At 42.3% G+C, this 15,262-nt stretch overlaps 1 pseudogene; it reads left to right on the plus strand.

The window, feature by feature from the left end:
- Positions 1-3,383: 3,383 nt before the first annotated feature.
- Positions 3,384-14,714, plus strand: LOC133932722 (zinc finger protein OZF-like; annotated as a pseudogene).
- The last annotated feature ends 548 nt before the right edge of the window (positions 14,715-15,262 follow it).

Consider the following 15,262-nt stretch of genomic DNA (forward strand, 5'->3'; position numbering starts at 1 on the left):
TGTATGTTCTCCTTCATGTATTGAATGTGTTTCCAAGAATAAAAGTCTAATAAAGGATGATGGCGTCGTTGCCCTCCTCCTCTTTGTTTCTGTACGAACGGAGGCTGCACTGGCTCCAGTAGAATTGTCTCATGAGACAAATTAATCAGCTTCTCACAATCAGACAGGTTTGTTCACATTTGACGTGAAGTTGGAACTGGGAATTTTCAGATCAGAATATCTGACATACGCACTCTCGCACACATGGACAGTTGAGCAGCGATGACGGAGGAGCCCTCGTTGACATGACTGACAGTAAATGTCAAATATAAGGATTGTTAACTTCAGAGACAGCTGTGATGTCTCCGATCTATCACATTTAAGAATTATTTTCATATGCTTGTGTTTGTACTGGGATGGTTTGGCTCCGTCAGTCATCTGTGTGATACTGGACTCAGTAGATCACAGATCTATATAAAACAAAATAGATCATAGAATAGAGATCAAAACAAACTAATCTAATGAGCAACATCTGAGGTCAGGAAGTTCGGTTTGGCATTGCTCCGTTTGGAAGAAACTATGCCCGAACAGAAGCTGTTCGGACCAATCAAATTGTCAGGGCGGGCTTTATACGATGATGGACAGATGATCAACCATAGATATCTGATCAGCAGTTACGTAATCAACTACGTCATCAAAGAGCGCTTGGGTAGACTTTGTTTTCCACAAACATGCCTGCCGCTGGAGAGCTGAGATATGTACATGCTGCCATTGAGTCTGTTTTAGAAGACATCGGCAGCGCATTCATTTTGAAAGAGAATCAGAGAAACGCGATCAAGGCATTTGTAGATCGAAAAGATGTTTGTGCTGTCCTTCCTACGGGATTTGGAAAAAGTTTAATTGATCAGCTAGCCCCGATGGTCACGAAGAAGATGGGACACGGGAATGTCGCGTTCCAGCCGTGATATTAAGTTTTTACAGGACCGACAAATGCGATACGATTTGTTATATGTGTTGTGGAGTTGTAATCCTGAACGGAGAACTTGTTCATAGGTGGATTCACCTTTACTGTTTGTCTCAAAATGCTGATCGTGTTGGTAAGTTCTCCGTGTAGCCTTAAATTATTTTTACAACACCGGCAAAAATCGTTTTTACTCATCTTCTTCTTCTACTTCTGCCAGCGTGCGTGCAGTTGAGTTCTGTTGACAACAACTATGCGTCGCTTTACATACGTCAAATCATTTGTTGCTCTGATTGGTTGTAGGTCTATCCAATTGAGCGAAGAGGCATTTTTTTCCCTGGTTTGGTTAAAACACGCCCCCTAATCACAGCTCAATGGAGCAGTATTAGACTCATATTCTGCCTTGAATTATGAATATGACAACGTCAAGCTAACGGGTTGCCGACCCCTGTGTAGAACTGAATTTGTTTGATGTATTAGACGCTTTTGTGTCTTCTGTGACAGCAGTGTCCATCTCTTATAGCCGTCCTCTGGGAACACTTCCATTGTCATTTTGCTTCTATTTGCTGCGCGTTTCTGTAATGTGTTGTGTTGTGAAATTGATGAAGATGCTTTCTGACTTTGCTTGTGTTTTGTCAACTTGCATGTGTTTTCCTAAGTTGCTGTTCGTTTAGCTTTCAGGGCCACCTTAAAGTTGCCACTAAATGCAAAATAGCGGGCTTCCTGTTTTGTTTTTCATAATGCCCATTGAGATTTTTTAGTTTTTCTGGTTTTCCATTTTATTCCATTATAGTTGAAAATTGGTCTCTGGCTCGTACACGTCCACAAGTCCAAAAACGCACAACATATCAATTACCTTAAATATGTGTTAATACAAAACGTGGTACCATATTGTAATATATTGCATTTGTATAACACATATGGATCAAACTGAGAAACTTGAAGAAACAATAATGTGACATTTAGTACATTAATATTATTTATTGCGAATTATTATATTTTGATATCATCTTTTCCCAAACCCTCTAAGTGGAATCCGATTTTGTTTATGGATGTGCTCCCACAGCTGCAGTAGCCCAATTGCAACCACCAGGGGGATGTAGAGCTCTGCATTTGTGACTGTGCAGTAGTGACGTGTCCTCCCGTGTCGAGGCTTCGAAGTGTGTGTCGAGTAATCGAGGAGGATTTTTATGAAGCGCGTATCGAGGCTTGTGTTGATGACGTATGTGATGACGATTTTGTACGTGTATTGCCATCACGAACATCATTAATTAGTTTATTCAATTCAAAGCTTCACACACCAAAGCCATGGTTTCATTATAATTACATTACATTTAATGTCCACTTGATGGCGCAGTAGAGCAAATGAAGCACCATGAAGCTTCGGCCCATAAGCGAACCAATTGGATGGAAAGCTTCAAAGCTTAATGAAGCTTCATCTCGCCATTTCCTCCTATTTTTCTGCATGAAACTATCCTCCTCCTCTTCTTCCTCATCCTTCTCCTCTAACCCCATCCCTCCTTTTCTTATTATCTTCTGCGGTCTTAACATCCAGCCGTGTGTATCCAGCTGTACCCGGATCAGCTGTGACCGGACGGATCCCCAGCTGTGCGGCAGGCAGGGTCGGCCATGTTGTTGTGTGGGGGGTGGATGAAAGTTTAGTAGTAGGAAGTGGAGGCTGCACAGAGGAGGAATACTGCAGGATCTGTTCTCCTTCTTCTTTTTATTAATGTCCCGTGTGGTGGCTGTGATGCATCTGCAGGCCTCCTCTTCCTCCTCTACCTCCTCCCGCTCCTCTTCATCCGTCACCTCTCTGGAACAATGAGTGACTCCTGCATCAGCTCCGACCTCCTCGCACACTGCTTTGATTTAACTTCAGCCCGAAACCCCAGCACGCACACAGCAACCTCTTCCTCCTCCTCATCCTCCTCCGCCGCCGGATGCACGAAGTGGGGATGAAGGCGGCTCCGTCACGGCTGGAATAACTCCGATCTCCGTTATTTCATCGGGATCTGACTCGAGGAGAGAAGGAGGAGAGAAGGACGCGGATCCTGTGAAGGTAAAATATCTCAGATTATTAGGCAGGTCTTTGTCAGATATGGATGGGCCCGTCTGACCTGTCAGCAACAAAGAGAAGAATCTGTCTCACTCTGACATAAACCTCACTCACATTCAAAATCCAGTATGACTAAGGGTTAAAAAGAAATGTGAGAGAGAAGACAACATGTGCTCAGGGTCCCTGTGGAATATGAGTGTAGCCATGATATCATTTAAATACTTAGAAAGAGGACAAGGTCATTGTACCATGAGTACATCACAGTATGGTACTATTACATTAATTAATAAACATTTCTACTGTGCTGTATAAGTTAGTAGAAATATTATTTCCTCTTCGTCCTCCAGTCCAACAGGGTTCGCTGCTGGCTCGAAGCTCGGAGTGTCTGTTTCCTGTCGCTCGCTGTCTTTGTCCCCTCAGAGACTCAGAGTGCAGAGAGGAGGAACATGTCCGCCGTGGAGCTGCTGCGGGTGTCGGTACATGAGCGGATCAGCGCTGCCGCTGAAGACTTTCTTCTACAAGTGGAGGAAGGAGGAGGAAAGGCTCGAGTCCCAGAGCTGAGAGCGAAGCTCAACGAGCGGCTAATGGCGGCGGTGGAGCATATCCTCGCGGGGCTTGAGAAAACCTTGTTAGAGTACGAGGGCCGAGTGGAGCGGGCAGAGCAGTCCGAGCGGGAGATCTGCCGCCAGAGGAGGCTGCTCGATGCCGTGATGCAGCCCAAAGTCTGGCTGCACAGAGCAGGTCAGTCCCTAGAGGAACCGCTAACATGCTAACGGTAGCTAGCATAAGCCCGGGCAGCGGAGTTAATACGTCATTTCCGGTCTCTGTCTGCTGCACCCATAGATATATATAAAGGCTAGATGTCTCGGCCTACGGAGTCGAACGACCGCACATGGCGGCCATCTTGCCACAGCCAGGTCGCTCACCCATAACATTGTGTTGGTAGGGGTACGTACTTTTTAAATAACTATAATTTGCTCAATTTTCAACCGATTTTTAAACGCTTTGGTTTGTTATAAACGTCAGGGACATAGTTATGACACTGCACACTTATGAATACTATTTTCAGACATGGGAGTAAGTCACTCATGTGCAAGTCACAAGCAAGTCTCAAGTCATAACCTTCAAGTCTCAAGCAAGTCCAAGTCACTGTGGTTAGAATCAAGCAAGTCACAAGTCAAGTCATACAAAAATCATATTGTCTAACCCAGTTTCTACATTTAAAAATCAGTCAAGAGAGTGGTTCACAATCACAAGTTGTTTTATTTCAACATTAACAATCATAATGTCTACACATTAACAATAACTCAAACTATTGAGCAGCCTGCTTACAATTGCCCAACTTACTGAACTGCTTGCGTCCACCTTCAGGAGGGTCACGCAATTTCTCAATGGCCTGTTAAGGAATCTGTCTAAGGTGCTTCTCATTAACATTTCTGTGAACAAAAAAGTATTGTATCATCAACTAAATGGAACATAAAATTAAAATAAATATATCAAAATAAATAAATAAATATTGCCTGAAATGTAAACATTACTGAAATGAAAAAACATTACATCAAACCATGAAAACGTATTCACCATTCCTCCCAGGTGTCAGGCTCCAAATAACAGGGACAGCAGTGGTTGTGTAAGTGGCGTTGCATAAATAAGGTTATTTCATTTTGCACACTTAATAATCAATATTTTAATAATAAATCTTAGGTTAAAATGTAGATAGTGTAAATATGAACAGGACGAAATAACAAGAATAGCATGTGGCATACCAAAGCCATTATGTGAATAGTTTGAAAATGTTTTTTTTGATCATTACCTCCAACCTATGAACAGAATCAATTACAACCTCTAGGTGGCTCGCTGTATACGAGAACAGATCAAGTCATCAGTCAATCTCCCTACATGTTGTAGAATATTATTTGCAATACATCGACTTACAAAGCATTGCATTTGCAAAAAATTAAATTTGAGAGTACTTTGTCACTCAGTTGTGAACGATGGGGTCACATTATCACCCCACCATGGCTGAACACACGTTCAACAGGTGCACTTGATGCAGGGACTGCCATGACCCTTACCGCCACCTTGAACAAAGAGGGGAGGGTGTTCCCTGTTCATGGCCCAAAACTGAAGGCAGCTCTGTCCATCACAAATGTCGAGGTAGTGGTTCAACTGAATTTGGGGAGTGGAATTTGAACTCATCTTCATATTTTTGCGGTATGCTGAGAACAGCCCAGTCTGACGCTCTGGCTCTGACGGTGTAATTGGCTCATCGGTGATTGGACTGGTCGTGGTCATGGTCATGCCAGCATCTCTGAGAATCAAGCCTGATAAACAAGCAAAAACAATAGTCACAAAATATTTCTATAACAATTTCAATTTTGTCCACTTCCTTAACATAAATGTGGGAGGGAAAATATTAGGAACACTTTTCAATATATTATTCTCTCCAGTATACCACTATCACCCACTACAACCTCAATAATAACTATAAAGTAGAATTATCACCTTTCTGACAATGTAAACAAAAACTGAAGTGCTCAGTGTGTATATATCAACATACTAAACATTCCTTTTACAGACTATTTCTTCTTAGGTCTGACATTTAAATCGGATTAATACGGAAAAAATAACATACTTTTTATCATCACAGACACATCCTCCTTGACGTTTTCAGGGGCCAAAACATCATGGGCCAACCACATGGTGCCGAATGAACGATCCAGCAAAGCAGCTTTTAGGTATAGAGGGTCAGAGAACGGCAAGGTTGCTCCATCACTCTGGTCATCTGCCATCCTCACATGTACAAAGATCCCTCTGAATCTTCTTTGGAGTGATTCTTGCAGGCTACGGATCAAACCACCCATGTAGTGCACTCTCTCTTTTTGATTTTCCAAGTGATGATTAAGAGAAAGGATGCAGGGTACCACAGCACTTATAGTGACAACTTTTTTCTCCTTGTGTGAGATCCGTGGCTTCTCCAAAGGGTTGAAGAACATCCACCAGTTCCCTTATCTGACTCCACTCTCTAGCTGTGAATACTGTCTCTTTGTGTCCCGCATCTTCAAGAACTGCAGACAGTTTCAGTTGGTCACAGTTAAGCACTGATTTCAGTTGCCTAAGTGTGGAATTCCAGCGTGTGGTTACAGAGGCAGGGATTCCACGCTGTCCAAACTCCATCTCAAATTTGTCTTTGAAAGTGGTGCTCGTGTGGAGCAAAGAGCTCAACCTTGAAGCTTTGGAGAGAGCTGCACTGATTATTTTAGTGTCTTTAAGGCCATCACCTATAGTCAATTGAAGGGTATGTGCAAAACATTGAAGTCTTGTCTGGGACTTTGCACTCAATACATTCTCAAACCTCTCCTGCTCTTCCACTGTCAGGTTGTTCCAAATGTTGAAATCATCATGGTCGTCATCTTCATCTTCCTGTCCAGGAAAACATGTACTGAACGCCTTTTTCATGTTTGCAGCGTTGTCACAGATGATGTGGTCGACCTTTTTCTTCATTTGATATTCTTCACATATTTGCTCAAATTCTTCACAAATTCTTTCCCCTGTATGGGAACCTCTGAAGCGGTTGCATGCGAGCAACTGAGATTTTAACTGAAGACTGTCATCTTCGATGTTGATCCAATGTCCTGTGACTCCAAGAAAACCTCTCATCCTGCGGTCTGACCATATGTCTACAGTCACTGACACATTATCTGCCTTTGCTAGTTCATTTTTTAGCTTACTTTGTCTATCTCCCACCAGACTGTCAATCTTTGAAGTAATTGTTCTTCGACTGACTGGAGAGTACTTGTTGTCCACTATTGACAAAAACTGATGAAAGCTTTGATGTTCAACGATGGACAATGGCATGTTGCAATTTATTATGAGGTCCGACAGTATTGAGTGTGTAATGGCTTTCTGCTGGGGATGGTTGCAGTTGTATAGTGGCACACTCCTTGATTCGATGAATTGGTTGATTGAAGGCTGTTTAAGATCCAAAGTATCTTTGGTATGGATGTACTCTTCATATCTGTAGACAGTAAAAAGAAAAGAGGAATATATTTACACATTATGATTCATATATTATTCATTGCATAGTAAATCATTAGTTTAGTTCTATGAATGCAAGAATCAAATAAGATTACTTGTTATCCTGGAACTGCTGACCATATAGCTAGGACTCAATCAGTCTGTTCAATTTCTGTGAATTGGCTCTTTTAAAATGCACTGAAATGTTCATACATTTAAACAAAATCTGTTAATATGCAATGTGGGATGCAGTTTTTATAGGGCTTATGACAAGTCAAATTAAAATGTGAGTTAAATTTCCCGAGAGAAATATTGACTTTAGGATAAATGTATAATATTCATATATATATATATATATATATATTCTCCACTCCTCTTTCTTTCTTTACACTGTAAGGTAATAATGTGTTAATAACTTCATCTGCTTGTATTACATATTAAAAAATAAATAAATGTAAGAGTGAAAAGGCTTTAAATAAGACAGAAAATAAAATAGAGCCTCAAATCTATCAAACCAAATTCCCTTAAATTCCCTGGCATACAGGATTTTCAATATCAGTGTTACACAACCATCAATCAAACACATAGAAATACACTCTCTTCACTCATAGTTTTTCTCAAACTCTCGCTCTCACACACTCACGCGCACAAACACACACTCACTCACTCACTCACTCACTCACTCACACACTCACACACTCACACACTCGCTCTCTCTCTCTCTCTCTCAAAAACTTGAAGTGACACGTTAATCTGCAGTGGCAATCCGCGAGTCGCGGCCGTTAATCAGCGTGCATAAATATGCACTGACTTGCTCGTAATGTTAGCTTAATAAACTACTGTGTTGGAATTCATGTTAGCAACCGTTACCTTTCTAGTTAACGTCTGACCCATTTGACCAGCCAATAAGTTAGCTAAAGACACTTTTACTGCGCATTTTATTGAGAAGACATTAGGTTATAGATAGCCTTCTAGCCACGGTCAATTTAAGATATGTAGGCCTAAGTGTTAGCAAACGTTAGCTTTGTAACAGCCGTACAGCTAGCTAAAAGACACAGTCACGTAGCTTACCTTTTTTTGTGGGTTTTGTAGTGACGGATGAAGTTGGATGTGGTGGCGATCGTGTCACTGATTTTTGAGCTGCAGACCTTGCATACCGCTGTCCTCTTTTTCTTATTCTCATCGACAATGTAATCGTTGAACCCAAATTTAATTATTTTTGGTCTTGCCGCCTCCATGACTGCTGCTCCTGTGTTGACCTGCTCACGCAGCAGCAGTTTGTCCGTGCAGCGCGCGATCACCCGAGATGCGTACATTCATTGCACTGTAAAATCACCCGATCATTTTTCAAAATAAAATAATAAATATATAGTCTAAATATATAAATAAAACATAATTTCTAACTTAATCTAACTTTTAAAAAGTCGAGTCATTTCGAGTCATCTGTCTCAAGTCTAAGTCAAGTCTCAAGTCATGAAGACCAAGTCTAAGTCAAGTCGAGTCTTTTATCAGTGTAATTCAAGCAAGTCTCAAGTCCTCAAATTTGCGACTCGAGTCAAGTCATGTGACTCGAGTCCCCCATGTTTGACTATTGTTATGTTCTTAAAAATAAAATCGTGTTCTAAAATAGGTACAAGATTTCCTTTTACGAATATACATCAATAATTATTTTATTTTATTTAAAAAGTACATTTTTGGATTAGATTAGATTTAACTTTATTTTCATCGCACAGTACAAGTACTTATACAACGAAATGCAGTTTAGCGGCTAACCAGAAGTGCAAAAAAGGACGTAAAGTGCAGAGTATTGTGCGTATTTAAAATGGAATGTAAATAAACAAGATATGTCAGTAGCAAATATATATGGAATAGTACAGTATTAACAGGTATTGTATTGCGGGGGGAGACGGTGTTCTAGTGGCAGAAACTTGGACTATGGGCAGAGAAGGTCTCTGGTTCGACTCCACGGAGAGACAACAAAAGACGAACCTGGATTGATCTGTCCAAAAATCCAAGAGTCTCCCTACCCTGTCTACTGCCCCTGAGCAAGGCACCTTACTCCCCCAACATCTTCTCCCCGAGCGCCGTACATGGTCGCTCACTGCTCTGTGTGTCCTGCACCAGATGGGTCAAAGGCAGAGATTAAATTTCCCTACTTGCATGAATGTGCATGTGTTTGGGACTAATAAATACATCTTAATCTTAATCTTAATCATATAAGAACTATGAGGAGTAATAAAGGAAATAGTACAGTATTAACAGGTATTGTATGATATAAGAACTATGAGCAGTAAGTAATATATCTGAAGTAGTACAGTATTAACAGGTATTGTATGATATAATAACTTTAAGCAAGATAAATATATATAAATATGAATATACTATAGGCAGGACAATACAGTAGTAAAAAAAGTTGCAGTGTAGTGCAAGTGTTCAAATGTTCAGTGGTAGGAGGAGGGTGTGTGGCCGGGGGGGCTGCTGCTATCACTGCGGTTTAGAGTTCAGCAGGGTGACAGCCCAAGGGATGAAGCTGTTCCTGAACCTGCTAGTCCGGGAACGGAGGACCCTGTAGCGCCTCCCAGAAGGGAGATAGATGGATACTTTATTAATCCGAGGGAAAAAATGGGATGCCCAACGAATGGTGATGAGTTTTAACCACCCTCTGCAGTGACTTCCGTCCGCAACAGAGCAGCTGCCATACCACACTGAGATGCAGTTGGTGAGGATGCTCTCGATGGTGCAGCTGTAGAAATTCACCAGAATCTGAGGAGACAGATGAGCCGTCCTCAGTCTCATCAGGAAGAAGAGACGCTGGTGAGATTTCTTGACCAGGGTTGAGGTGTTGAGGGTCCAAGAGAAGTCCTCAGAGATGTGGACACCCAGGAACTTGAAGCAGGTGACACACTCGACCTCCATCCCGTTGATATGGATGGGGGGGGTGTCCCGCCTTTCTTCCTGAAGTTCGCGATGAGCTCTTTGGTCTTCTTGGTGTTGAGAGCCAGGTTGTTGTCGGCGCACCACGCCGCCAGGTGCTGGACCTCTTCTCTGTAGGCCGACTCATCGTTGTTGCTGATGAGGCCATCACCGTAGTATCGTCTGCAAACTTGACAAAAGTATTAGTTACATGTACAGGTATGCCGTCATACGTGAATAGTGAGTATAGGAGAGGACTTAGCACACAGCCCTGTGGCACGCCGGTGTTTGGGATGAGGGTTGAGGAGGTGTGGTTCTCTAACATAACAGACTGGGGTCTGTTGGATAGGAAGTCCAGTATCCAGCTGCAGAGGGAAGGGTTGATGCCTAAATCGCTGAGTTTCGTGATCAGTTTTGAGGGGATGATTGTGTTGAAAGCTGAACTGAAGTCTATGAACAGCATTCTTACATAGGAGTTGTTATTGTCCAGGTGAGAAAGTGCGGAGTGAAGTGCCGTGGAGATGGAATCCTCCGTGCTCCTGTTCTGGTGGTAGGCGAATTGGGTTAGGTCCAGTGTTGGTGGAAACAGGTTTTGAGGTGAGCCAGGACCATCCTCTCGAAGCACTTCATAATGGTGGGAGTGAGTGCAACAGGGCGGAAGTCGTTGAGGCTCGCTGCAGTGGAGTGTTTAGGCACTGGCACGATGGAGGTGGTTTTAAAGCACGTGGGGACAGCTGCTTGGGCCAGTGACAGATTGAATATGTCAGTCAAGACCTCAGCTAGCTGCCCAGCACAGGCCCTGAGCACGCGTCCGGGGATGCCATCAGGGCCAGAAGCCTTACGTGCGTTGATCCTGCTCAGTGCAGTACACACGTTGATGGAGGAGAGTGTGAGGGGCTGGTGGTCTGAAGTGGGCACAGCCTTGATGGTCGCCTCCTGGTTTCCCTGTCAAAGCGAGCATAAAAGCTTTTGAGCTCGTCAGGGAAGGAGGCATCACTGTTTTGGGGGGAGGTGTTGGTGGGTTTGTAGTCAGTTAAAGCCTGGATGCCTTGCCGCATACGTCTGGGGTCAGAGTTGTTTTTGAAGTGCTCCTCAATCCTTAGCGTGAGGCAGGGCTGGGCCTTCTTGATGCCCCTCTTCAGGACAGCCCTGGATGAAGTGTAGGCCTGAGCATCACCTGATCTGAAAGCGATGTCTCGTGCCTTCAGCAGTAGACGGACCTCTTTGTTCATCCATGGCTTCTGGTTAGGGAATATAGTGATACGTTTGAGGGTGGTGACACTGTTGATGTTGGTGTTGATGAAGTCCACATGTACCACTACCACCACAATGTTATGGGTGAGCGAGATGACTGTGGCAAGTTGGCAGCCATGTGCGGTCGTTCGACTCTGTTGGCCGGCAACGAGTACGAGACATCTAGCCTTTATATATATATCTATGGCTCCAACTCTCACCTGAATAATGAGGATGAGGAGTTTTATCCACAGGTCTTGTCTGAAAGCAGCTTAACCAACTATCTAACTTCCCCTTGCCCTGTTCTCCTCTGTTAGTGACCTACTTGGTTTATTTGGCCTCAAAATGAAAAACGTTTTTTACCAGAAACCCTTTGTTTTATGCTGCTTCCTTTACGAGCTGAGTCGTAACACCAACTGTTAACAACCTCAACATCTCTGCTTTCTGAATGTTATCCTTCAAAACATCGACATTAAACGACACAACACAAGTTTTTCAAAACACCTAAGACAGTGAGAATGATTGGATGGAGACCAGGGAACCTCAGACAGGTTTGAATACAAGAAATAACAAACAGCCTTGAAGGGATATGTTGACATTGAATGAAACTACACAAGTTTTTCAAAACACTTCAGGAAACTCTGACATGATAAACGTGTGTATTTGTGTTTCAGTGTGTCCTGCAGACTTCCAGCAACTGATGGTGAATAAAGAAGAGGTACCCCCTGAGGAGCAGCAGTGGAGCCGCCTTGTGGACCAGGAGGACCCTGAGCCCCCACACATTAAAGAGGAACAGGAGGAGCCGTGGACCATTCAGGATGGACAGAAGCTTCAAGGACTGGAGGAGGCTGATATCAAGTTCACATTGACTCCTGTCGCTGTGAAGAGTGAAGAAGATGAAGAGAAACTTAAATCGTCAGAGCTTCATCCGAGTGAGACGAAGAAGAACAGAGCGGACTGTGGAGGACCAGAACCAGCCAGGAACTCAGGTCCTGATGGACGTTTACAACCAGGTCCTGAGGACAAGACTGAAGACTCTTCTGAGACTGAAGAGAGTGAGGATCCTTGGATGGAGACCAGGGAACCTCAGACTGGTTTAAATACGAGAAATAACAAACAGCCTCTAAGTGATATTGGATGTAAGACAGAAAAAAAATCGTTCAGTTGCTCTGAGTGTGGTAAAAGATTTCGCCATAGGGGCCATCTAAATAGTCATATGAGGATTCATACAGGAGAGAAACCGTTTAGTTGCTCTGAGTGTGGTAAAAGATTTAGCCATAGGGGAGCTCTAAATAAACATATGAGGAGTCATACAGGAGAGAAACCGTTTAGTTGCTCTGAATGTGGTAAAAGATTTACAGAAAGTGGCAGTCTAAATGCACATATGAGGATTCATACAGGAAAGAAACTGTTTGGGTGCTCAGAGTGTGGTAAAAGATATAGCTATAAGGGAGATCTAAATAAACATGTGAGGAGTCATACTGGAGAGAAACAGTTTAGTTGCTCTGAGTGTGGTAAAAGATTTACAGAAAGTGGCAGTCTAAATACACATATGCGGATTCATACAGGAGAGAAACAGATAAGTTGCTCTGAGTGTGGTAAAAGATTTAACCAACGGGGCCATCTAAATAACCATATGAGGAATCATACAGGAGAGAAACCATTTAGTTGCTCTGACTGTTGTAAAAGATTTAGTCAAAGGTGCGATCTAAATACACATATGAGGAGTCATACAGGAGAGAAACCGTTTAGGTGCTCTGAGTGTGGTAAAGGATTTAGTCAAAGGTGCAATCTAAATTCACACATGAGGACTCATACAGGAGAGAAACCATTTAAATGCTCTGAGTGTGGTAAAGGATTTAGTTATAGGTGCAGTCTAAAAACACATATGAGGACTCATACAGGAGAGAAACCATTTAAATGCTCTGAGTGTGGTAAAAGATTTACAGAAAGTGGCAATCTAATTAGACATAAGAGGATTCATACAGGAGAGAAACCGTTTAGTTGATTGAGTGTGGTGAATGATTAAAGATTCAGTCCTATTGTACGAGACATTTGAGGATTCATGAAGGAGAGAATTGACTCAGTTGCAACCTTTGCAACAAAAGACTTATTAGGATTATTCAGCAGATATTCATTTTATACATATTCATAGCTCAGTGTTTTAAATAGACTTAACAGGTTTTATGTCCCCAGAAAATAGAACTAATTGAATAACACGGAAGATTTTTGTTGATATATCTTGTTTCTACTGATTTCTACATAATTTATCTACTTTTCATAAAGTCCTTCATGTCGTTTTGACTGCTTGAGCTATCATGGCCCGAATACGGGCATGTTTTTTCTATCGATCAGCGTCAAACATTTGTATTTAAAGAACTGCGGTTCTAATACAACATATCGTTAGAAAGCTAAGATTCTTCTGATTCCACTGATGTAAACCATTTCAAGATCCGATCTCCACAGCCGGTACAATAAACTTCTCAGTTCAGCGTCAGTCAGACCGGAAATTAGAAAAAAGTTGTCGCCACTTACCGGAGAATCATCATATTAATCCACAGATCGATAAAATTCCAACAAACGCTGTTGGTACATCGCCAACGATTCACCTCGTTGACGGACAGAGCCTGCCCATCTTCTGACATTAAAAGACTGAGCCAATTGCCACCGATTGTTATGATGACTGGCGTATCGTTTAGCCAATGAAATTTCCATCGTAAAAAAGTGATGATCCAGGGGAAAAAAATACTGAGGCGCCATGCAAATCACTGTGCAACAGTGTCCAGCTGGTGCCAGAGCGCTGTGCGCCCGTGTTTCGTCCCCGTCGTGACTGCTACATGTTGCTAAAATATATGAAAGATGTTTATTTGTATAAATTTTACCGGTTTTGTCTCCTTTATATAAAAGTATGTTTTTAAGTGTAAAATTAGACCTTTTAGCCTGGTTGGTTACCATGGTTACAAAGGGTCTGCTAGAGTCTCCAAATGGCCTTTGTGGAAAACGCCTAGACATGGCCTTAGGAAAGAATCTGTCAAATATTAATTTTCTGTGGTATTGTTATCAAATTTTAACTTGGGCTAGTCAAGGCTTCATGCTAGGGCCCCATTGTGTTTTCCAGCTAGAGTCATCAGCAGGCATCTGTTTACCAAGATATTCAGGCGAAAATGAATACCTTCTACTTCACTGTGTGCCAACTGCTATTACTCAATGCCAGTATTACTTATAGTGATTATGACTGTTAAGGGGGAAAGGTCAGAATGTTACCTCTCAAAAGAGACCAAGACCATGCATGTTCTCTAAATGGTGCAAGAACAGCGTTCAATTTAATTTGGGTGTCCTCAAACAGGCGTTTAGGCGAATATCACCCGTTTCTTAAGAGGTTAAGGTTAAAGTGTGATCCTTAATGTGTGTTTTTAACTAGTTCATATGATTTAATACGTTTGTTTAAAACAATGGTTTCGTGGTTCGTGAGATTCAATGACAGTGTGTGTTGTCCTTTATGTATTGAATGTGTTTCCAAGAAGAAAGGTCCAATAAAAAGATGATGGCGTCGTCGCCCTCCTCCTCTTTGTTTCTGTACGAACTGGGGCTGCAGTGGATACAGTTGAATCGTCTCATCACGAGAACTGGGCAATTTCAGGTCAGAATATCTGACATACAGTGCCTTGCATAAGTATTCACCCCCCTTGGACTTTTCCCCCTTTTGACTGTTACTAACTGGAATTCAAATAGACTTAAATAAACTTTTTCCCATTTGATCAACACAACATGCATAGTACTTTGGAGGTGCAAAATATATTTTATTGTGACACAAACAATAATGAGAACAAAAAGTTGTCGTCTGTTAGGTGCGTAAGTATTCACCCCCCTGTGTAGAATCCCCTTTCGCTGCAATTACAGCTGCAAGTCTTTTGGGGTATGTCTCTCCCAGCTTTGCACATCTAGAGATGGAAAGGTTTGTCCATTCTTCTTGGCAAAAAAGATGAAGCTCAGTCAGATTGGATGGAGACAGTCTGTGAACCGCAATCTTCAAGTCTTGCCATAGATTCTCTATTGGATTGAGGTCTGGGCTTTGACTGGGCCATTTTTAGACATTAACATTC

This window comes from Platichthys flesus, chromosome 21 (assembly GCF_949316205.1).
Source record: "Platichthys flesus chromosome 21, fPlaFle2.1, whole genome shotgun sequence".
Classification (NCBI taxonomy): Eukaryota; Metazoa; Chordata; class Actinopteri; order Pleuronectiformes; family Pleuronectidae; genus Platichthys; species Platichthys flesus.